This window comes from Phalacrocorax carbo, chromosome 4 (genome assembly GCF_963921805.1).
Source record: "Phalacrocorax carbo chromosome 4, bPhaCar2.1, whole genome shotgun sequence".
NCBI lineage: Eukaryota > Metazoa > Chordata > Aves > Suliformes > Phalacrocoracidae > Phalacrocorax > Phalacrocorax carbo.
Window position 1 is genome coordinate 62,027,413 of NC_087516.1, and position 24,731 is coordinate 62,052,143.

At 43.4% G+C, this 24,731-nt stretch overlaps 1 protein-coding gene across 8 annotated transcripts in view; it reads right to left on the bottom strand.

Annotated features, from left to right (window-relative positions):
* The window catches only part of ADGRL3 (adhesion G protein-coupled receptor L3), a 517,783-nt gene that overhangs the window by 124,297 nt on the left and 368,755 nt on the right, over nt 1-24,731 (bottom strand). The gene's annotated exons all lie outside the window — the stretch shown is intronic.

Consider the following 24,731-nt stretch of genomic DNA (forward strand, 5'->3'; position numbering starts at 1 on the left):
TTTACTTTCCCAGAAGAGCCTCTACCAGCAAACGCAACCTGACCTGGAGCTTTCCTCAGCCTCAAGCCCGCCTCTCAGCTCTCTGCTCCCTGTACTCCAAAACCAAGGATACTCCAAATGTCAACAATTTTGGATACCCCCTTGACTTGACATCTGAAACTCTCCCTCCCTGCCAAAAAAAGTCCAGTGGCCACAACTTACAGTGTGGGGTAGTGCCTTCAGCTCTCATTTATAATCTATTTTAAGGACTACCTTAGGATGAAAGGTACCTTGGAGATGCAGGATGTTATCTCTTAGGGTTATCCTATCAGAGAGAGAGGAAAAATTAGGACTGGGAGGAGTGGGACATCGCTCCCTGCTAACCCTGCAGTGACCATGCCCAGAGGACATGGCAGCAATGGTGCAGACCTGCAGCAGCTCCATGGCTTCACTGCAGCGGGGGTTCACCACCACCATCACTTGCCCACCAACTCATTTCCCAGTGCTGCTATAGCTGCAGGGTAGCCCTGGAAACTGTGGCAGCCCATTAAAGACCTGGATTAACTTCAGTGGTATTTTCTGTTTGAGCTGGGTCTTGCCCCTCCATCTGCTTGCAGATGCCCCAGGAATGCCAACGCTTGGATGCTCTGTTAGAGCCATGGGGTTTTATGAATTGATTATCTTAAGTGCATTTGTGCAGGAAGGGCACCTATAGGGCCCTTCTGCCCAGGCTGTGGATCCCCAGCACATGTCTCAAATTCTCCTGACAAACCTTTTCATGTTCTAGGTAGGGGTCTAATGGACCAAAGGAAACCCACCCTAGCACTGAGTGCAAATTAAGCTTGTAATGTTGCAGGCATTTTATAACATTTATCAACACCTTTCCTTCCGCAGAACTCCATGCAGCAGAGTATAGGGAGGGTAGAAAAAAACCCTTCTTTCTGGCTGCTGTGCTACATCCCAGTGGTAAAATTTGCTGAATTACCACTTTCTCCACCTTTGGAGAGCCATAACCAGCAGGGTAGTGCTAAAGTCTGATTGCAGGGTGGAAAGAACATTCATTTCCCCGCCCCCAAAACTGCTAGATAAACTAGCTGTGTTTGCGTATATTTATTTGTATATACTCTTCTTCCACCACAAAACAAATTACAATTAAAGTTAACCGTATCTGATCAAACAGCACATGACAAAGGATGTGATAGAAGATTTGCATCCAAAATACCTGCCTCAATATAATTTGTATTCTTTAAAAGTGATTTTTTTAAAAGGACAAGTGAAACCAAAATTGACATCCATAAAAACATGTGTGATTTGAGCTTCTTTAAGTTAGGTGGGCTCTGTCAGAACTGCCATCAAAGACCTGGTTTTGCCAACAATAGCCAAGCATACTAGAAAAAAAAGTAAATTGTGAGACACTTGATCCTCTAATAACCCAACCTGAATCTGAGGGCTTCCTTCATAGGCCAGAATACACTTCACTTAGCAAAACTTTCCAACTGGCTGCTGACAATATAACAGCTGTGCCAGCAAAATTTCTCATGTCACCTATCTCTCCCCGACACCCTGCCATGCAGCAAGGTGGGGGCACAAAACCCTGTTTAAACCTTCCTTGTTGCAGGGCATCCTTAGTTTTCTCTGTGAAATACGTATTCAGTCCACACTGTCCTTGGTGGCCACGGTTAGGTGAGCTGCAACAGACACACAGCCAGCACGTGGCAACAGTGCAAATGATGATAGGTAATGATTTTGTGAAGGCAACCCATCATTTGGTCAGTCAGCGGGAGACACAGATAAGGATTTGTCTTACTGCATTCATGCAGAGAAACTTTAGGTTGCAGGGAGAGCAGCTGGATATTTATTCCTGGCCTACAATGCTGGCAGTAGCACGAGGTGTTAGGCGAGATGATACCATTGCACACCTGACATATCCTGACATATCACAGCATCCTCCAAGAGCTCTCAGGTAAAGAAAGGCCCATTTTATTCCCAGGCTGGTAGGCCAAGGATGGAAAGAGCCAGAAAGAGCGAAAAAATATTTCAGCCCTTGAAAAGTGGGACAGCTACCCAAACATTGTCCTGAGAATGTCAACAAGTTCTGACAGAGATATGCCAAGAGAGACAAAGAGTCAAGTGCAAGTTCCTCAGAAAGCTCCGGCTCCAGGGGTCAGTGAAGCAGCTTGTGAAGCAGGCACAAGTTTAGGCTCTCTTGTTTGAAATTAGTCCCTTTGAAATGTTATAGTTCTAACCAAATAAAGAAAATTCTTTGGGCACTGAGTATTTAGAAAACCATTGTCCCACTCAGAGCAAAATGGCAGGGGCAGATGGAAGAGGAACTGGCTGTGCCCAGCAGTAGGGACTGAGTCCTGTGCAGCCTGGGCCCTTACAAGCAGGTCAAACAGGAATTTGCAGGCTTCCCTTTCCTTTAATTTTTGCACTTCATTATCTTTCCCACAGGAACACAAAATGCAGACACAATGGATAAGACATTTAGGTCAAGACTTTCATAAACAGGATCCCTATGTTAGTCTCTGAACAAGTAGACTGATTTTTAAAAATACTAAGAAACCAGTATCTTTAAAAACCAGTGTCTTTAAAAAGCACTGGCCTTTTGAGTATCGTGTTATTTAGGGGTCTCAGTCTTACTTTCCCTCTAAATTTCATCTTCCCATAACCCAGGATTGGTACTGGCTCAGGAGTCCAATCTAATGAAGTTGCACTTGTGAGGGCAGATCTAAGAAACCTCTAAAAGATGGTGGCCCCCATTTCACTCAAGCTAATTGGGAAATCCTGAATGCAACTTGCTGAGCACTGACTGCTATATTTACATCACACCTCAAATACTTATAATTTCCAGTAAATGACAAACATTCTTGTCACGCATCTACATGATCCTCAGCTTTGGCATGTGCTCTTCCAAATCTCGGTCTGGAGGTGCCCCTTTCCCTCGATGGCAGAGGTAACCCAATGGATGGTTTAGGCCATCACACTTTAAATAGCTCAAGATGGCTGAAGTCCCTCCCATGGTTTGCTACCTCTGTACATGTCTCTTTGCATTTGCTGGACAGAATTAGAAGCAGGGCCAGCCTTTATTATGGTCAGGTTAGATTAGCACTCATGGTTAGAGCAATGTCTCAGGGCTAAGGAACATCTGCTTCAGATTTGCTCTGAAAAACGTGAAGAGAGCCTGTGCTGCCCTATTTCTCCCCACTCCTGGCAAAGAGCCCTGCATCAGCCTACGTGTACCTTCTGGCTCCTGTGCCACCGTCACTGTTCAAGTTTCAAATCGATTGCCTTTGGTGTTTGGAAAAAAAAAATCTCCATTCTTATCAGCTTTTGAACAAGTTTCACTGCTGGAAAGACCATTTATATCTGTGTATTTCTGAATTGCTTTGCACAATATACTCTATAAATCTTCAGAAAATACTATGTGAAACGGAGCACTCATGGGTTTTGCATCTGGAACTGAAAGGGATTGATACTTTCTGAAGTATTTTGATTTGCTTTTTTTCTATAAAAACTGTATTATTTTTTAGCAATAATACAAGACATAAATTAAGGAAACAGACTACCACAGACTAAATTTGTTAACCTGGTAGTGCAGCGCATGGCAGGATATAGTCCCCAATTCAGTACAGCTTTTAAGCCTAGGCTTAAGGTTATTTAAGCCAATGCTTAAGAGACTAGCATAGGCTGAACTCATTTCCCAGCTACAGGCCCAAACTTTTAAACCCTCATTTGCTCACATCCCCCCCAGAAGATGAAAAAAAGCCAGATCAGAACCAAAAGATGAGGCAGGATTAACACAGGGATGCAGCGTCTCTCCCAAGCAGCGTCTACCTAGCAACAGAGATCTGCCGACCCCAGGTCGCATTACAGAGGACAACAGAGTATGAAATACATTTTGCTATATACTAGAGAACAAATGAAATCATATATAAGGGATCAAATGCTGAAATAGCACAAGGCAGGTCCTGCTCTATCTCTGTGCCCATCAGCTCGGTCCCAACGAGGGGTGAATTAGACTTAATCTTTTGCACAAACTCCACCAAACACTGTTTCAATTGAAAAAGGCTTAAGGTGAGATTTACTTTTTTTCCATACAAGCTCCTGCCACAACCACTGTCAAGATAGTTGCATGCATTAAAACATGACAGATACTAAATCATGAAGTGTGTTAGATTTCTTTTAGAACACAACTAAGCATTTCTTTGAAAAGGACTTGTACCATCCTAAATTTTAATTCAGCTCCTGTTTGTCTAAAAGAGGCATCATCTCCCACTGCAGTCTCACTGTGCTACAGCTGTTGGGGCTACCATAATACTTCACACCACCATGTCAATATAAAGCTAAGTGCTTTTTTTTGTATACTTACAAAAACAAATGGAACAAGCTTTCTCGAACCTTGTTAGCTACTCATGTTTGTCTTCTCCTTGCACCAGGTGTAAATCCCGGTGACAAAAAGCTAAGCAGCGCTGACGGCTATAATGCCATAGGAAAAGACCAATAGGAAGGAAATATGTAACAGAAATAAATTAGTCTCTTAGTGAACAAGGACCCTGTTTCTGCATAAATGTCCTCAAGAGGAAGGAAAATCTGTGATGAAAACCTAAGTTTTATAAAACATAGCTAATTTGCTAAATTGCCTCAGAACAGACTGGGTTGTTGGTTTTCTTTTTTTTTCCTGAAGATTTCCCTGGAGATACCAATGTTCCTCACATAAAGCACTCTAAATGCCAATAATATAGTACCTGCTGCTTTTACACCCCACCAAGATACCTGACACCCAGCACTTCTTGACCCGTGCTGGTCTTTCAGGTGCTGCAGGTGACGATCCAACCTTTTGGCTGTTGGATGAGAAGAGATCCATGTCCAGTTCTTGCCATTTCCAGGTTTGTGATTTTTCTTTCAGCTGTTAACAAATTTTCAAACATATGATATGCCGCAGATCTTGTGGTTTGGATTTCCTCCAGCACTTCACTAACATCTGCCAAATTTCTGTTAAAGCCAACACTGGTTGATGAGCACTTTCCAATGGTGTGAAACTTAATGCAAGTAACTAGTGGAAGCTTGGGAGCAATTAAATTTTAATCAGAGATAAGTTCAGCTTTCAGCATTGTGAGTTATCTCTAGTGTCTAAATAGCTAATATCTATAATAATCCTCTTCTCTTGTAATCAGCAGCATCGAGCTGCAGAAAGGGAGAAAAGTAACAGCTTAAGAAGTCCCTTTCCCAAGAAAGCCACCCACCGTATTAATAATCTATGCAGCCTTTCTTTCTGACATGCCATCTGTATCCCAAATTACTCACTTGTGTTTTCCAGGCAGATCCAAGCACCTTCCCCTTGCCTGGCTGCCTCTTCTCAGTCTCCTGCCTGAGATGGTCCCTTGTGCCCAGCTCTGCTGGCAGGGCTGCTCATTTTGCTACTCTCCGATGTGTTTTAGGCCAAAGGAGCAAGGCTAATGCTTCCTTTTGAAATCACGTACAGCTTCCTTCCATGCTCGTTTCAGCATGCACCAGGTCCTTGAGTGTGATCTGGCTTTTGCCTGGGTTCTTGGCTTCTTCCTTCAGCTGTACCTGGGGCAGTGGGACATCCTCAACCCTCCTTCAAATCCCTTCTACCCATGGGCAAATTTACAGATCTTCTGCCAAAAGCTGCCTAATCCACAGCCTTTCCCATCCTTGTAAAGACGCAGGAAGAGCATGATGGCTCCTCTCAAAATAAATCAAGCCTTTCTACCTCTCAGTAAGTGACGGATGCAAGTCATGGTCCTCTTGCTATGCTGCCACAGTGGGCTCAAAGCTTTCCCACTGCTCTTCCATGTTCAAAAACACCCTGCTGTCAACCTAGAGACTATTTTTGCACATGCTCCAGCAGGTCCAACGTAGCAAGTGGAGCTCAGCACCTCCCTGGCTGTTCTTAACACCCAACACAACAGTTGGTGGCTGAGGTCTGGGAACCATTTGGAGAAGTGGAAGGATCCCTGCAAAAGCCACTCTTTGATATGAAATCTTTGTTCAAAGGTGGCCACACGATCAGAGCCAAGCTTCAGGGAAGCACAAAACACAGTGGTGGGCTCCCTGGACTCAGAAAGCTGCACAGAAAGTGAAAGAGATAACAGAAACTGGGACTTTTTTTTTTATTTCTTTGCAAGTGAAAATATCCTAAACACCCTCAGCATGTGCAGCTTGGGGAAGTTAGATGAACAGCTGCCTGGAACTGAGCACTAATTCATCCATTTTGCTCTCTGTTAATGAATACAGACAATGGAAAATCAGTAGATGCAGAAAACCCAGGATTTTTACGGATTTACAGACTGATTTTCTGTACCTCATCTAGTCATTTTATGCCTGTGCACAGTGACGGCACAGTTGGTGTAAAGTACTACTGAATTATCATAGGGATATTTTTACCCTCCGTTTCCACTGGTGCAGCAAATGGCTACAGGTGTCAAAGGCAAAAGAAAATGTGGCTTTTAGCAGAGAAAATTAATATTCAGCAAAACTAAAAATGAAATTAATTTGTTATCCCCACTGCTGCCTCCAGTTCAGATAACATGCTGGGGTATGTACTACTTCATCTGCAGTCAACAGTGTTTCCCTCTCCACTCCTGCCCCAAATTTTTCCCATTTAAAGGATGCAACTGCCAGGACCTCTGTAGAGAAAGGCAGGAGGAGCATCAGTGCCAGTTGCAATTCTGTGCTGGAACAGCCTTGTTCTCTCACATTTCTCACCTGGTAAGACCTGTACCTATACATTTCTCTTGCAGCTTGCAGCTCGAATCCAGCTGGATTAGTGATGAACTGTGCTGGGCTCAAGGAGAGATTGAATGCAGAAGAAACAAACCATGTTCTGACTTGAACAGCCTCTCCTGGATCCTAGTTATAATTTCCCCCCCCAAAAAAAAACCTCCACCATGTAGGGTAAGAGAAAAGTCTTCATAAAATGTGTGTGCAGCTATGAGACAATCTTCTTTTTTTAGATAATGGCAAATTTTTAAGGCCCCAGTCATTACGACAAGACAGCTATTCCCATGTGCAAATGCAAAATCCCTTTGAAGCTGAATATATCCACAGTTCAAAAATGCACTAAATCCCAAGTACCACTAAAAGGAAGAATGGAGAAATTTAATTCCCAACCAAACCAGCAAGGATAATGCAGCTCAGTGCAACGCCATTATAGTATGCACAATTGAATAAACCATCTCTCTTCAAAAAAAAAAAAAAAAGGAGACTATTTCTTGCATTGTTTTGCAGATTTTTAAAGCAAGAAGGCACCGTGGCATCATCTGCTCGACCTCTGCGGGAACCGGCTGGTATGGTTCCAGCCCCTGTGCCAAAAACTCAGACTTTGCCGTTTGTATCACGGTCACTTCGGTCTCGCTGCATAACTGCTGAACCTGCCTGCTGAGAAAGCAGCGACTCTTAGCCAAAAATTGGCTCGCCACCCTTTATCTTTGGTACGGTCATTGAGTTACTACAAAGTTACTCCAGCTAAACCCCAGCATTATTAAGCAGAGCCCAACAGACTCACTATTGATCTTATTCAGCGTCATTTTTGCATGCATGCACACAAAACCTGTTAAAAAAACAAGAAACTGTTGGTCGAGAACAGACAGACAAAACCTTCACTTTAAAAAGAAGAATAAATCCCACCACTTTTCCAGGTGAAATTAGCTATGTCTATATTTGATATCTAGAACGCAGTGAATAACACAGTCTCCAAAAACCATGGCAACCAGAAAATGTGAACAACACCATTTTTTTTACTGAAATAGTTCTTCACATGGCTGAGACTCCTGCTTTGGTTTTTAAGATAAAAGTGTGGCAGCTGGGAGGTTCAAACCTGGAGCACAGCTGCTGGATGAGCTGTGCATGATTTCAGGGCTTTGGGAGATTTTGCACCACATTTCTTTGTTTTTTTCACTCAACTGCATTCAATCAAAGACTTCAGCTACCCCTCACTCACAGCCAGTATCTCCATCTGTGTGCATCCACCCTTGGAAGGCATTTTTTCTACCCGAGAGGCAGTCACATCCAACAATATGAGGTGTTTGGACAGACACTTTTTTTTTTTTCCACAGTGATATATAACTTTCTTTTCCCTATAATTTTTTACCTTTGTCCACTTAAAGAAAAGGTGAAATACTATCAAACAAAAGCAGAGCAACAACCTGCATTAGGGCAAGAGACAAGAGAGAGCAGCAATTTACAGCTCTCTCCCTGAAGCAAGGCTAGAGATTACCGCCATTTAAACCCACTTCCACCTTGCAATTTCCACCATTTCCTGCTACTTTGCAGCCTGGTGTATTAAGAACCAAGACACCAGGGCCGAAGTCTGACTTGAAGAGAAGCCTATCTCTTTCTGCTTGGGAATTACATCATATGCCAAGGCAACGTACATCTTGCTGTGGACAAAATTAAGTGCAATAAAACCAATTTCCGCTCTTACATTATTCAAACATGGCCACAATCAAATAGAATAGAAAGCCAAATGAAAAACCCAAGCGCTAAAGTGATTTCATAGAATAAGGCTGAAAAGCTCCACAGATTTGTACCCCTCCTACTAAAGACGGATGCCCTGCAGTATATTACAGTCTGTGCACAGTAAAATTCTGTGACTTTTAGCTATACTCATCATTTTAAGTGGATCATGTACTAGACTCCCTTCTGCAACAGCTTAAATCCCACTATGTGATTATCTTTTCCTGTAATACCACACTTTTCAGAATAGCAGCACACCAACCTTGGGAACAAACCCTGACAAAAGGAATTTAAGGACAAAAGATGCATTGAGGGATACAGCCTCAATGACTATGCTGGGGATGGCTGAGGTTCACCCTTGCTTGGGGCTGTTGCTGTATCAGTGTGAAGTTACTTTCCTTTTGAAAAGTGCTGTACAGAAAAGTCTCAGCCATCCAGTCAGTAATATTTGCTTCTTTAAAGATTTCCGATAAACTACATTGGTCTTTAAGTGGTCACAGAGGAAAAAAAACTTAGTATCTTTGGACCTAGTAAAAGTTACTTAAATATTTTTTTTTTTAATTCTTCACCCATGTAGCTTTTGGCCAGCTGCCCAAGGAAGCCCTGCCCTGTCTCCTGAGGCTGCAATGGAGTGGCAGAAGAGGTTTTTCCTAAATCCTTGCTGATCTGACAGTGACTTGCAGTCCCTGACTCCAAACCCTCTCATCTAACATGGTATCACAAAAATGCCCCCTCCGCAACTCACCCCAGCAGACCTGACACAGCTTCAGGAAACAAAGCACACAGGCAGATGAATCTATGTCATTTAAATGTGGGGATGCAGGTTAAAACAAACCCCTAAGCAGTGAATTAAATGTATGATGTGCCTCCCCCCCACCAACCGGCAAGGCATGGGGAAGCAGTAGCTGCACTACCACCCTGAGGACACAAAGAGCAGAGCCAAGGCTGCTTCTCAGCCCTGCCTGCAAATTGCAGGGCCTGTTTCCAATCCTTTTCCTTTTTTGTTTTTCCCTTCTATTCTCCATCCCCCACCCCCCCACCCCCCCGTTGTTTTTTTTTTTTGGGTGTGTGGACAAATTATAACTCTGTGAAAATCAGAGAACAAAGGGAATATCAAAGAGTGCAGGTAGCAAGATCATTATGTATCCCAGCTGGGGAAAGAGTTTAAGCCTCCAGAGCTTACTTGCCAAGTTATTTTAGAGTCATGCCAGGAGAGCTGTGCCCTCTGAAGCTTCCTGGCATAGGAACTGTTGCGAGGCAAAGCAATGAGGTTTCCAGTGCTGCAGGAGGGATGTCAGGCTGCAGGAGCCACCAACTACACAGGCATCTAGTTAATTCAAGTGCAATTACGGTCAATAAAAGCTACTCATTACTTACATCTCTTTGGCATTCAAGTCTGAGAGATGCTGGTTTATATACTAGGGCCCTCCAGAGGGGTAAGGATTTCGGGGCAGAAGCTAGTTTTGCTACACATCCAAATAATAACTTGGAGGCTGAGGTGCTTGCAGACCACTCTCTCCTCCGTCCTGCAGCACGCCAGTGGTCAGCGCCTCTGGGATGAGGCTCTACATGTACAGTATGTTCGGGATTGGGCTGGAAACGTGGATCAGAAAAACAGCCTAGAAATACCACCACATTCCCAATGGGATTTTGCTAGAGAAAAAACCCAGGACTTTTCACTAGGAGTCCCTTCTGCTCTGCCTTTTCTAGCAAGCTGTTGATGGATGCTTGGTCTTATCCCATCCTACCGCCTTTGAAACAGGGAGGTGCCAGGTGGTAGATACACTTCAAATGCTGCCAGGTAGTCAGAAAGTAAAGCTCAGTCCCTTCACAGGATGCAGTAGCCAAGCAACAAGAGCTGAAAATCATGCATGCAACCCATCCTCACTTGCATCAACCTCTGGGCCCCAGCACCCCCAGGAGACAGGTATTTGACAAGTGTTTTTGACCTGGTACTACCTGGTTGAAGGACAGCCCTTTCCAGGCATGCCGGGTGTGAGTCTGTTCATCTGTTCAAAGCCCACTCGGAGTCCCAAACAGCAGTGCCTGCAGCAGTGCAAGCGTTTCGCTATTTGGCCTGAACCTAGTTGTGCTCTTTGATTGCGAGCTACCGGAGAGGGACGCTACCACGCTGGCCAGCCAAGGCAGGATAGACAGGCACTACTATCTCTTAAAGCAGCCTAGCACTGAGAAAGCATTTTGGACAGGAAAGTCACCTTGGAAAAGCACTCTTTCTGTTTGGAAATGCTCAAAGACTCGGTTTCAGTGGGCGGGAGAACCTAGCTTGCTTGGTGTGCGCCTCTGTTCCTCCATCCTCACATAACACGCTTGGTATCTTCCCAGCACCTCTTGCACAGCTGAATGCAGTCTGTACTAATTAGCTGTTCACACAGGAATTTGTTTTCTCCTATGTTGCTTTTCCTCCTACAGTTTTCTTCTTTTCCACTTCTATTAATTTTTGCAAGACTTGTAGCTTTGAGCCAGCTATGAATGGGGGTGAAATGCTTTGTGCTAACAAACTTTCCCTCCTTCCCGTGCCAGTGTTCTCTTAAAACACCAAAACACACCTCTGGGAGCATGTTTTCTGGATCTAATTTTTAATTGTCTGTGCAAACAAAACAGAAGGAATATGTTAATTTCAGTAGCTACTGATTGCAAAAGTCAATACTCTTTGAGCCGTTAATGCCATTTCTCATCTTGCCAATTCTTCTGGAAAAAAAAGAAATGTCAGAAAGTGCAACGTGTTTTACCCACATGTGCAGGTTACCAAGAAGGTTGCCTAGAGAGCACAACAAAAAGAAAGTATTTTAAAGTATAATCCCATTGGAAAGGATAGGACATGTATTTCTGTCATTAGCTGCTGATTTCGGAAATATTTGCACATTAATTATGCTGGGTCAGCAATAACGTACCAGCTCCACAATTGCCTTGTCTCTTTTTCTGCAAACGCAGAGCTTCTACAGAACCAAACCCACTATTTTCCATTCCTCAGAAGAATACATGAAATAAATAGCTTCAAGGTTAGAGGGTGCCATAGTTAAAAAATCACTTTCTGCAGAGCTAGATATATGTGTGAATGCATGAAATGGCTAATCATACAACCAGAACAAGGAAACAAAACAATAAATTCTGGTCTCTGGATGTCAAGCAATGGCTCCTAGGTCATGACCAACTTTTCCCATGGTTTGGAAGGATTGACCTTTTATTAATACCATGCCATGGGATGCTGGAGGACTGTGTGGGCAGAGCAGTGCCTGGAGATGTCACCTGCCACATTGCTCCCAACAGGACTATGCTGAGTAAGAGCAGTTCGGCTTTTAACTATTGAGGCATTCTGTCATTCCTTTGGGTTTTCCACAGGCTTTATTCCTCTAAAAGCTGTTTTAGCTCTTGCTCTTGTGTTCAATTCCACTTGCCAGGGCAAGCATGACATGCAAGCATGACTGGCAACCCTGTGCTGAGCCGGCCCCTGCTCCATCAGTGCTGCCTACTCCCTAACACTGCAGCTCAGTAGCAAAATTTAGTATTGTTACCCCAGCTTCTTGCAATATAAATACTTTTATATGACTAACATGTGCTCTGCATGTTCTACAAACGCTACAGCAAAGCATCAGAGACTTCAGGTACTCTGAGAATTGCTGTGCCAGCACGGAGGAGAGCCTACCTCACGTGATGAGGGCACACTGTGACCAAGCATGCAGGATCCTGCTGCTTCATGGGGACTCACAAAGATCAAGTCAGATTTCATTAAATACTTAGGATCTTAATTTCTCAGTGATTCCAATGGGCAGGTAAGCATCAAAAGAGAAACCAGTGGTTGTTACATATAGCCAGATAGGAGTTTAAGGGTCTGCAGGCCACAAACGGCTCTACGTGCATTAAGTGAGCAGACAGGACAGCACAGCTCCGCTGCTACGGCAGAAACTTCAGGTCCATCCCAGGAACTGTTTCACTGAAAGCATAAAGCAGAGGAGAATTGACATAGAAGACCTGCATCTGAAAGAGGGTCCTCCAGATTTCACTGTGAGCAAAAAGTCCCTTCCCACTAAACAGGGCTCAGCACCTGCCAGTCTCTAGTCTCCATCCCTTTTTCACTCCAGTAATGAACACCTTTGTAAAAATAGCTGTATATTAGAAAAGGAATTAACCTCCAAACAAAGGAGAAGCTTAATTAAGCGTTGCACTAGAAGAAAACAGAGGAGAAGTACAGGTTAAAAGAAAAAAAAAAAGAAAAAAGGCAAGACAGCTGTGCAGACTAAATTCCAATTTCCCCTCTTGTTGGTCATTTTACCCAACCTAATTTTGTTTCTGTATTTGAGCGAGTGTGTTACTGAGGCACTGCCCATTAATGGAAGGGTTTTTGTTGCTTTCTGTTCACTTGTACCTTTTTTAATGTTTTGCATTATGAGCCCTCCGTCAAAAAAAAAAAAGCAAACCATATTTAAATTAGACTTTGGGAGTATGCCATTTCATAAACTTCTCCCCAGAGAGCTTCAGCTAATTAAACAAATGATTGCAAAATACTCACAATGTCAACCCTGTCAGCTTATATGTGAAATATCTACATCAAGCTGCGATTATTTAACCAAACACAATGTGGGGGAGCAATGTGCTTTAAAGATAAGCACAAACCTTAGGCTATAAGGGGGCACATGCTTTTTCAAACCACGGGTGGATTATGGAGAGGCCAAGGACTTTGAACATCCCTGCCCATGGCCTCGGGAGCCAGCAGGCACAGCTACACCAATCTGAAGAGGACAGGAGCTGCAGATCTGGGTGGCCAGGCTGAGAAGGAGACTTCAACAGACTTAAAAACAATGTATGAGCAGACTGGGCTGCTTTCAACATTTGGGTTGAGCTCTATATTACTGCCAAGGGGACAGGTTAGGAGTGGTTAATGATGCTCAAGGAAATCTGCATTTTTGCTGTTAAATTGCAGCAACTTGGTGCAAAAGCTGGGAAGAAGCAACCAGGTAGGAGTGGGTGCCAGGGGTAGGAAACCAGGAATGTCAATGTTACGTGATTGGTCTGTGCATAGTTGCTGGAGGCAGTGAAGTCTCAATTGTGCAAAGCTAAAGGATTTTAAATCTCTCTATAGGTTACAAAAAAGTATTATTTTAAAAACCCCATTTTTCTCTTCCCATCCTTTCCATCTCATCTTGCCTTCATCTACTCTAAGCCATGTGGCTTGCTCAGCAAGCCCTCTGCGCCCATCCTCTCTGCCCAAACCATGCTGCCTGCCCTCACACTCTGGTACTTCTCTCCCATTGACCTCATCTCCAATCTATGTCCTGGTAGCTCATCACTCTCTATTCTTCCCATTTTCCTCTTTACACCACACCTCCAGTATCAAGTATCTGCTGCCTCCCAGGGCTGACTACTTTTTTACCTCCCACCCCTCCATCCCGCACTTATCTCACCCTGTATTTAATTTGCCCAAGCGAGTGACACTTCCCAGGCCAGGCAGCACAGCTTCTCGATGGATTTTATGATTAGGTGCGTGCAACCAGGTATAACATGAATTATTAGAGCCTTGACTAAGAAAATGTAATATTAACTTTTCTAAAGCTCTGTTGAGGGTCAAAGAACCCATTGTACAAGGTTGGAGCAAAAAGGATAGTGAGGAGGGAAGGGAGAGAAGAAGGGAGAAGAAGTGGCTCTGCTCATCAGGGCAGGGTCAGAGGCTGAAGCTGATGTTAAAAAATCACTAATGGGGTTAGGACGCTGGCAAGCCCCGACAGCTTTCCCAGCCCTGCTCGAGGGTCACTGCTTGCTGGGATTCTGGCAAACAGGACTGATGTCAGCTGGGTGGGCTGCTTGCTCTGCACCCCCCCAGTTTAGGAGCTGAGATTAAGAGGGGATAATCCTCACTGTAACAGATGTAGGTGCAAACCCAGGTCTGGTGCAATGAATGTTTGAAAATGGAAGAGGCAGTAGTATGACATAAAAATTATCTATTCTCAGGTGCCATGGCCATGATAACCTTGGATACTACTGAGGACACTGTTCTGGTCAAATCAGCCAGGTGCGAGGCATGTCAGAATTGAGACGAGCTCCAACCCATCCAGTCCTCCCTCCCTGTGGCTGCTTCACGCCTTGGCAGCAGTATTAATGAGAAAACAGTTTTGAAAGGGGAAACTCAGTTCAGAACATTGCTTTCGGAGGAATGCCAAGATCCTTCCTTGTTTATTTCACTTGTTGTGTAAACATTTTTATAATACTCATCAATACAGTCTGTAGAGTGTATTTTTTAAAATAATCAGCATGGACATCAGTATCTTGCTCGTGACTCAGGCTTTTTCTTTGATGTCATACACTGAAGCTAATGCATCACATTGCTATTTTACTTCCTGTATTGTCCTGGCTACTACTTGATTGTAGGCTCTTAGTGAATCAACCTAAATGGATCAGAAGGTTCCAAAATCACATAATAGACACCAGCACTGGAAATGGTCAGGAAATAGGAATTAAGGATGAACACTCTGTTTACATGATCAAAACACATTAAGTGAGAAATTCTTCACTGAATGTGTCTGGTAACAGCATTCGGTTTGCTCCTGCCAGATTCCCTCTTAGCAGCACCAGTTCCAGACCCCCACTGCTGAGCAATTTTAAAGTTCAGTGAGCAAATTCTTTCAATTGTTTGGTTTTCTCCCATTTTCTGTGTGAATTCTTCTCAAATCAAGCTTACTTTTTGCCTCTAAAAGTGAGCGACAATCTGCGGAGGCTCTAATCAAAATGGTGCATTAACTTCACTTTTTCCCCCCCGTAACTTCTTCAACGTACAGAACCCAGCTTGCATAGTTATGATCACAAAATATTAGCATAATGTACCTCTTCCCTAGCAACAGCTATAGTGTCAGGGGAATGCAGCCCATAATAATGCAGCTTGATCTAGAAGCACAATAAAATATAAATAAGCCTGTTACACTTCAGTGGCACACAGGATTCCACTGTGAAGGGCCTTCGTGAATTTAGTAACCTCATCTTCTTTTTACTTTCCAACACAGGTTATTTAGAAGAATATTTATGGGCACACATTCCCTTTTATTCTGGAAAATTAAACGTAATTGTTTACTCAGTAACAGTATTATTTTGCTGCATGTCTACTGCTAAATTTGTGGTCATAATACAGACACGTACACACACATGTCTGTGCAAAGCAGCACTCATAATGAAATAAAGATGAAACCAGGACTTAGAGAAAATCTAAAGGGGAGACTGCCATGAGAGCATCCATACCTGTGGTCATTTTTTAATGAAGCAACGGCAATGTTCTCCAAAAACCAGCTGCAGCGAAACAAGGGATATCCTTGCTACAAATTAACAGGCTTTATCTAGAGCCCTCTATAAGACCCCCTGTGTACTATACCTGCAAAAAGAACAGCATCCTCAGCTGGGTAAGGGCAAAGTCTTCTCTTTATCCCAAGCCCAGCTGGTTCTGTCCGTCCATGAAATGTCCTTGGCCAACAGCTCCATGGCTGTTGCACCCTCATGCATGCTGGCCCTCTAACCCTTATAATTACATTTAACAGACCTTAATATCCCTTCTCAAAGGCAATCAAAATCTTTTAAATACTGCTTCTTGTGAGTTTTCAATGAGAATAAACTACATTGAGCCAATCTGGAAGCAATAACAAACCATTTGGAGCTAGAGGATAACAGTCCTAGTCTTCTGAGCAAATATTGCAGTTATCAAGACAAATTTACTTGGCTGAAAGACTTTTAAATCATGAGGCCTCTTATGAGACAGCCAAGTTACAATCTTAGCAACAGGGGTCCATAATGTTTATCTGTAAATCAGTATTCAGTATGCATTTATTAAGGCTGGAATTTCCAAAAGCGTCTTTTAAGAGTGAGGTACATGATTCACGGGCATAAATTACCCCTGAATGGACTGTATCACATCACTAGGATTCCCCTATTACAAACAACACACAAAGGGAAGAATCAAAATTCAACAATCCACTTTAAGGAAATTCAAGGGCCAAAGCAGGCTCTAAATCCAAACATTTTAGAAAGCATCAGACCACTGACTCTGTGGAAATCTCTCATTTCCAACAATTTCTGATTCGACCCAAGATGATTCCAAGAACCAGTGCTGTAAAAAAGCTGCTTACCTGCAGAAAATCCCACTGCACAGCTGAAGAGCCATCAAATGAACACAAAACTCTGACCCAGTGCTGTCAACAGCAGTATATCTGAGCCTAACATGATTTGCCTTTATGGGAAATCAGCTGCCTCCCTTTCTAGAGATATACATCTTGACTCTGAAGAACTTCAACAAGATCACGTTAAACTTGCCCATTGACTAGTAAAATTTTTCTGCATTTTATTGGAAGGCAGCCAGAATATACCACTGAGTAGCCCAGGTCTTTAACAGTTGCTTTTCCTAACTTGTCTTAAACCAGAACTTAGATTTTTTACATTTCTTTTGTAAGGGTGGTCTACTTTCTTTAACCACATCATACACACAGTGAAAAATAACAACCACAGAAAATTAAGAGAGTGAAAAGGTAAGAATAAAGAAATTATTTTCCAGGAGAAGATGCATGATATTCCACCACTGCAAATATTTTAGCATACATGCCTCTCAGAAATCCAAGTCACAAGTCTAGGAAACTTTAATATTTTGTTAGGTAAACGTACTACTCATTATCTAGTCTTAAAACTATTTTGTACTGGCGATGGGAAACTCTATCAGACACTAAGAAGTCATCTACTATTATAAATGGTGTTAACTGCATAATTTTCCAGATTTATACCTGAGGAAGAGTAAAACAAATATTACCCCTATAGCCGCAATGGAATAAAACATGTGTTCTTATTAAAGAACAATATACCAATAATATACCAATAGTGCTGTATCACAGGCGGCCTCCTAGCTGTATTACTAACAGACCATCTTCCCAGATTAGAGTACTGAGTTGCTCTCTACCAGAGTTTTAACCCTCAAACAAAGCCATGTATTAAAAAATTAAATCATAAAAATGTACAAAAGTAATTCTGTAAAGGGATCTATGCCAACCTGATCTTCAAAGATTCAAAGGAATTTGTACCTATTTAATTTGTGAATATCCGCAGGCGCTGCACAGAACAACTGCGATCCTGTGTCCCGCTCTCACACACGGAAGTTTCCAAAGGACTCCTCTAGAAAAACAGCATCCTATCCTCTATCCTTTCAGGTGATGATGACACACTTCATCACATATGTCATGGAGCACTTCTGTAAGTAGGCACCATATGACATAACACGAAAGAAGATGCAACATACAGCAAAGGATGCAAATAGCATGGCTGCAGTGGCAGATAAAGACTTTCCAGTGGCTAAGCTCTTTGACTGTGGCAGAGGGCTCCCGTAGGAACTGCTTCCTCACATCGTAAGCCTTTTCAATGTCTTCGGACAGGTGAAATGAAGGCCAGTTATGCCCCTCAATCAAAGCACTGCAGGCCAGTCCTACTCTCTTTTAAACAGGTGTATGGCTTAGGAAGTCAGTGGACCTGAAATTTGATCTCTCACATGATTTATTTGCCATCTTCTGCCATTACACAAATATAAATATAACAGGCATTTTTCTGCAGTCCTGAAATGATTCAGAATTAATACCAGATGACAAAATGGACCATGTACCAGGAGGGGAAAAGTTACAGTAAAAGCTCCTTCCCATTAATGGGGCCATTCATTCATACGGCTACTATTCCACAGGGGAGCTGGACATAAATTATGTATTTGACATCTAGTTATAGACGATTATATCTGACATAATGAAGTTATAATGGAAGGAGTTTGCACATTGTTTGGTTATTAAGTGCCCATTTCTTGTCCCTGCACCAGGTGCAATGGTGATAGGCCATACAAATCATCCAGAAGAAATGCCAAAATGGGCTCCCTTACTGATAAAGCACCACACATGTTTATTAATTTAACAGCTTGTCTTATGTCTCCCCCATCTGCTCATTTAAAACAGTTATTTGCCCTATAAATATTTCAGAAAGAGAAGTGTAGCCAAAAACGAGTCTGGCAGAAGTGGGGAAAAAAGGTTTGAGAAGGGTCTCGTATGAAGCACTGTGCTCTTTTTGCCACATTGAACTGGTTCGACAGCTTTTTTTCAAGCTGGTAATAGGACATTCACTTTAGATTAGTGATGCTTGAGGGTGCACCACCATAGCGGATTCTGCTTTCCAGCTGTTGGCACTGTCAGGTGGGTGAAAACTTCCACCACTGATGGTGAGTGGCACAACTCAGTACAGCGGAAAATGAAACCCGCTGCCAAAAGGATCTCCTGGGTGGATGTCTATGTCCATCTAGAGCTTATCAGGTCATATGGTAGTGTCAAACAGCCTACAAAGAATAACATTTCAGGGCATCTTTAAATCACAGTTCATGCTGATCTCCATAGAAAAACTCCTTTTTTAGCTGCTAAAAAAAAAAAAAGCTAGCTAAAAGTGTCTTTTTTTTTTTTTTGGATGACTAGGAATAACAGAAAAGGTGCTAAACATCACTCAGACTGTTTCCCCCACACCCCAAAATCCTTATATATTTTCAAGTGTAAATACTTTGAACAGTTCCCACCAGCATACAGGGTTTAGCACTCCTTGAGAGACTTTGTTAGCTCCGGCTTTCTGCTAGAGTGAACGCTGTTATCTTATAAATAAACAGCAATGCCCCGAGGTGCCCCTCTGCAATGAAAACACACATTCCAAAGAGCTAAGAGCAACAGTTCAACACCATAGTAAGAAAGAAAACAGCGAACAGCCTGCAATTAACTCTTTCTGACTATGGACAGCTACAGGACATAAAGCAGGACTTGGCTGATGGTAACAGCAGGCAGGAGGACTGCAGGCCGGCTGCAAGATTTCCAGGAGTTCTAGCTACTCTGGTTACAATACTAGCTGTCACTACCCATGATACCTAATGAGGAATTAATAAATACGGAGCATGGCCCATGTTCAGAGCAGCTGCCTGCTTGAGGGAAATCAGTGTAGTCCAGGAAGGTGGATGCTTTGGTACAGAACGGAGCCACAACGACATATTTTTGGAGAGCTCTCGATAAGTCTGAGAAAAGCATCACATCCTTACATCAGAGCTCACTCCTCCACCATCTTCACAACCCAGACGAGCTCCATACCTGACAACGCATTCCTGCATCAGCATCTATGACAATGCCCAAACCCCACCCTGGCGCCACACTGAGCTGTTTGAAGACTCATCTCCAGCCTGGAGGCGGAGTGCTTTAAATCAGCCTGTCCTTCACAATAAAAAGCAGAGTTCAAATGACTGTGTGGGTATGGTGAACAGTCTTCTCCCACCCAACCTGTGCATCACCAGTTACCTGCGCGCCTCATATATTCTGCTTGCCTGAAAAGCCACATGGGATGAGAAAATGTGTGCGTGCTGCTGGTTTGCTGCAATGAGCACTTGCACCCCATGTTGGAGGGAGTGAGATCCTCTGGTGGGCTCAGGGGAGGCGTGAAGGGAAGCCCTGAGAGCGGTCATACTTGGAGAAAAGGCTGAGCAAAAACAAAGAAGAAAACCCTGTACACAATCGAGGAAGAGCAGGACTCTATATAGCACCCCAACATTGCATAGGGAAAAAAGGAATAAGAATCCTGAGCATCAGGGACCCCAACCAGTGTCCAGTTCATGGTCCTCTCTTGGCTCAAAGGCATAAAATTAACTTCTGCCCAGACTCTGCTGCCTGAAGGATGGCAGGAAAAAGACAGCAGGAAAATAATATTGCCTTAAGAAGGGGGAAACATATAGCTATAATATTTAGCTGTAGGTGAAGGAGCAGGATGAGTAAAAATGGGACCTTGGAGAGAAGCAGAGGAATGATGTAAAGGACTCTTGAGCTGAGAGAATGGCTTTTTGAGGGAGACTTAAGCTGAGAAAGCCTGGAAACTGGAGGTGCCTGGCCACCATCGGCTCAAAGCAGGGTCCTGAACAGTGCCTCTCTCGTAGCGCTGGACCCAGGGAGGGAGAGGCAGGAGAGCTTGTGTCTCAGGGCCTGGCGAGCACAGGATGTGTGACACTGTGTGTCGGCTTGAATTAAGGTGAGGGGTGCCATCGGGCCTTGCTGCCCAGCGCTCCCCTTTCTCTGGACTTGGGAAGCAGGACCAGGGCTGTGCAATGAGCCTGGCTGTCAGATCCTCCCATGTCATCTGCAAAACCATCGACCCTCTCTGGGACGTCTGGGAGAGAAAAAACCAACCAAACAAAAAAAACACCAAAACCACAAAAGGCCCAGACTGTGTGCATCCAAAAACCTGCTCTATTTTTGGTATAAAGATTTCGCAGTTCTTCTGATGTTCAGGAATGGTTCTCCCTCAGACATTGTAAATGCCAAGGGGGGAGAAAAATGGCAGAATGGATCCAGTTTTTGAAGGAAGAAAGCACAAAGGGACATGCCACTGAGCTGGAGAAGAAAGGGGGGGTAACCAGCCAAACCCCTGGCTGTCTCTCTGACATGCTGGCCAAGGGGTAGGGAGTTATTCTGTGTACAGAGGCTGAACCTCACAACTGAGGTTTACAGGAAAAAACCCACAACGCCTTAACTGGGGCCAAAACAGCCTCCCTGGCTATAGAAATCTGCACAGAAGAGTGAAAACCTCCCATCCCTCCTTTGTTTGCTATACTGGGGACCAATAGATGGGTTTGGTTATCAGTTCATGTTTTGGAAATGTACTGACTTCAGGCATATCAATCTCCAGGACGACTACTCCCTGAGCTTCATCTGTGAAGGAAACCTTTGCAAAATGCTAGCTCAACAGGGGAGAAGAGCTTCTCAGATTGCTTAGCTTTAAATGCCAGGCATATATTTCATGTTTAATATGATTCCACATATATGCTAAAATCTGCTTCTACAAAGCTATAAAGCTTTAGTTTTAGTAATAGTTTTAGTGTGTGGATTTGGTGAGTTTAATTCACTTATTTGCTGTGTTTTAGTACCTGGCAGAATTTGAGTCCAAACACTAAATTTAATTTATTGCTATATATAATTCCATAAAATCCCTTTCTAAGCCAGTGTATCAGCATCACCCTCATCTGTGAAATTCTTTGCTCTTGTCAGTAACCAGCGATCTGTTTTTAAACAAAGGTTTAATCTTCAAAGTATGAGATCACAACCTCAGGTCTCAGCTACCCCTGGAATTATTCTGCACGTGGATGGTGTAAACAGTTGCGTAAAAATAATGTAGTCATGTCTGGATCGTTAGGCTAAGAGGAGGCGCAAAAATAATGGTTAGCAGTGCTTTGTATATGGAACTAATTTTAAAACAACCTCAAATTAAAAAGGGGGCGGGGAGTAAAAAGTGTCTTGATAAAAAATGCTGATTCAGGGCCACATTTCTATTAAATGATTTACAGTGTTATTACTGCCTTACTGTACAGAGCAGTGGCTCAGAGTAATTACCCTGTAATGCACGATGACACTAATGTACTAGTAAACTACTGGAGTTTATATTCTACTCACTACTAGCATTAGGACTCTGAAAGGCAGGTAAAAATGCTCTGCATGCATAAACAATGTGTGTAAATGTCACCAGTGATAAAATTTTTAAAAAGGTGAAGGAAGAGGCAGTTACAAATAAATCTGCCAGCTGAGAATTGCAACTGCATAGACCCACAGGAGCACTAAAGCTGTATAGTTTTTTAATAATACGGGAAAGAAAGATGCTTTTATATCCCTTCCCTGGCTCTATTTCCATTTATTACAATTAAAGTTGTACGGTGGCTTCTTCTTTTTGCCACTTTAAGTGCAACATTGACCTGCACCTGGTGTTCAGCTCAGTGTGAGGGGGAATGCAGAAGGGAAATGAAGAACATCAAAGCAACAGCTAAAAGCATTAGTGCTTTATGACGACTGTCATAATGCTGCTCTATTTTTTAGAGTTCCAGCTACTGGAAATGTGGAGAACCAACGAGACCTTCAGGACACAGGTGGTTTTCCCTCTTTTGTTTAAAATAGCTCTTGTAGTTACAGCATGAAGCTTGGGACATAACCTGAGCATGTTCTAAGGCATCAGAAAATGCAGTCAAACAAAAAACTTCATAATCCTCACACACTTAGAAGAAAAAAAATTATTAGAACACTCTAATGGATTTTGGGTGCTGAGGCTGGAAATGAGGCAGCAGACATGTAAGTAGAGCTACATGTCCTAGATCCCAGGGCCAGAGGAAAGCCTTGCTCTTCCCCCAGGCGACAGAACCAATTACTATGTTTTTAACACCCCCTAGTCACCAGCTAACAGATTGATACCTTCAGAGCTGGCTGCCTCCCTGCCCCTCTTCTATCAAGTTACCCCAGGGGATTTGAGTCCTTTTACCAGCTCGTAGCAGTAATATCAGTCCTTCCACCCTAAGCAGCCCTTTCTCTAAGATCTCTCAACTGGGGGAGAGGAGACCCCAGTGGAAGCAGTTAATGTAGCACTTTGTGTTGGATAAACTCCATTTTGCCTTCTCTGCAAGCACTGCAACTCTTCTGCCTGACTCACTTTGCCCTGCTCCTGGTGGCAGGGCCATTCATCTTGCAGAGGTAGCTGTGCCCTCACAGATGGCAGATCACTGAAGATTTTTGTTAGTGTTTAGCTCTTTTATCTTGGAGAAAGCAAGGCACAACTTCTTTGGCTGCTGCTGGCATCCTTGAGCCTTCCATAGGCTGCTCCAGACCCCATGGCAAGGATTTACATTGACCTATTCTAAGTGAGTTCTGAATCATCACATCCGACATCAAACACAGACTTGAGCAAGAAGGTCCTGGAAGTCATAACTGTCTCTGTCTTACTGGAGTGTTCTGCTAAAAAAGCAATGTAGTAAATTTTCCTACAGAACTGGAGGTTTTCAAGTGGCTTAGAGTGCATATATCAAATCTCAGGGTAGTTCACTCAAAGCCAAATGGAGGTTGTGGACTGTCAGGAGATTATATGTGACCAGCCTGACTCATGCCAAGAACAGATTTCGAGAGAGGACTGTGAATCCAGCATCCTCACAACCAAGCTCCACCACCCAGCACATGGCTCCTTCTTGCAGAGACGCAAGAGGAAGCACCAAGGAATAATACTGCTGAGGCTGCTTCTGTGAAGCAAGAGTAAATTCCTTAGTTTTTGTTTTTGCAAAAAAACACCCATTCACACTTACAAAGGGAAAATCCCCTGCAAATGTTTAATTGATCAAGTTACAGATCTAGCCACATGGGTGCTGGTAGAAAAGCTCAATCAAAACTAAGGGAGCCTTTCACGCCAAGGGCATTAACAGTATGCTTTCATTTAGCCCAGAAAGACCCTGGGCCATTTGGAGGGGCAGGGTTTGCAACTGCAGCTGCAATTCACTGACACAAAGGTTCTTCTGTCTCCCTGAATATTGGAGATGGATAACCAAGTGAGATTTAGAAGACAGCTTTCTTCATATTACATAATGACAGTGTGCCTATCAGGATTGATCTTGCATTAACACATCACATTTTTCATTCATGAGCACTTAGAGAAACATGTGTGCACACAAACATACTTGCAGCCTTACAGTGTTGGGGCAGAATGGTGACAATCACTACAAAGGTCAATCCTGTACCCTTTCTGCCACTGTAGCACCCTTTGGAGAGTAGGAGAAAGGAGAAACTCCAAACCTAAGCTATAGTGCATCTTCCTGCTAACATCCTTTGGCTGTCCTCTCCCTACAAACATTCCCTGTTTGAATTTCATACACATTTTTGGAGCTGACCAAGAAATCCCTCCGTATATCTGTTTGATTTTAGCCTTGTTATTATCCTTTTCAAGAAGGAGAAGCTGGTCATTTTGATATCCCACGTGAATACTGACAACCTAATTAAAAGGAACTAAGGGAAGTGTAAGAAGTCTGCACCAGCATAGAGGCTTGCTCTGGGGCCAAGTCCTTTTCCCCAGGCCACAGAGGCAAACGCTGGGGGTTCATCACAACACTGCCAAGGGGTGATCCTCCAAATAGGGCAGAGGAGTCAAGGGCTCACACTCAGATCACTTTATTTGTACCATTCAAGAGAGGCACCTATCTTAGCAGAGCTCTTCCAGACTCACTCCATATGTATCGGTACTAGCATTGCTCCTGAGGGCAATCAGCTCATCTAAAATTTGAGTCATCCTCTAAAGTGAACATGTCTCCTCACCAACTCTAGAAAAACCCTCGAGTAACAGCAGTGGGGACTGAATCCAGGCCTGAACCACTGCATGACCACTTCTGCACCTTTACTCACCTGAGGGACAGCTGAAATCTGCCTTTTCGCATCCCGCCACCAGCCCCC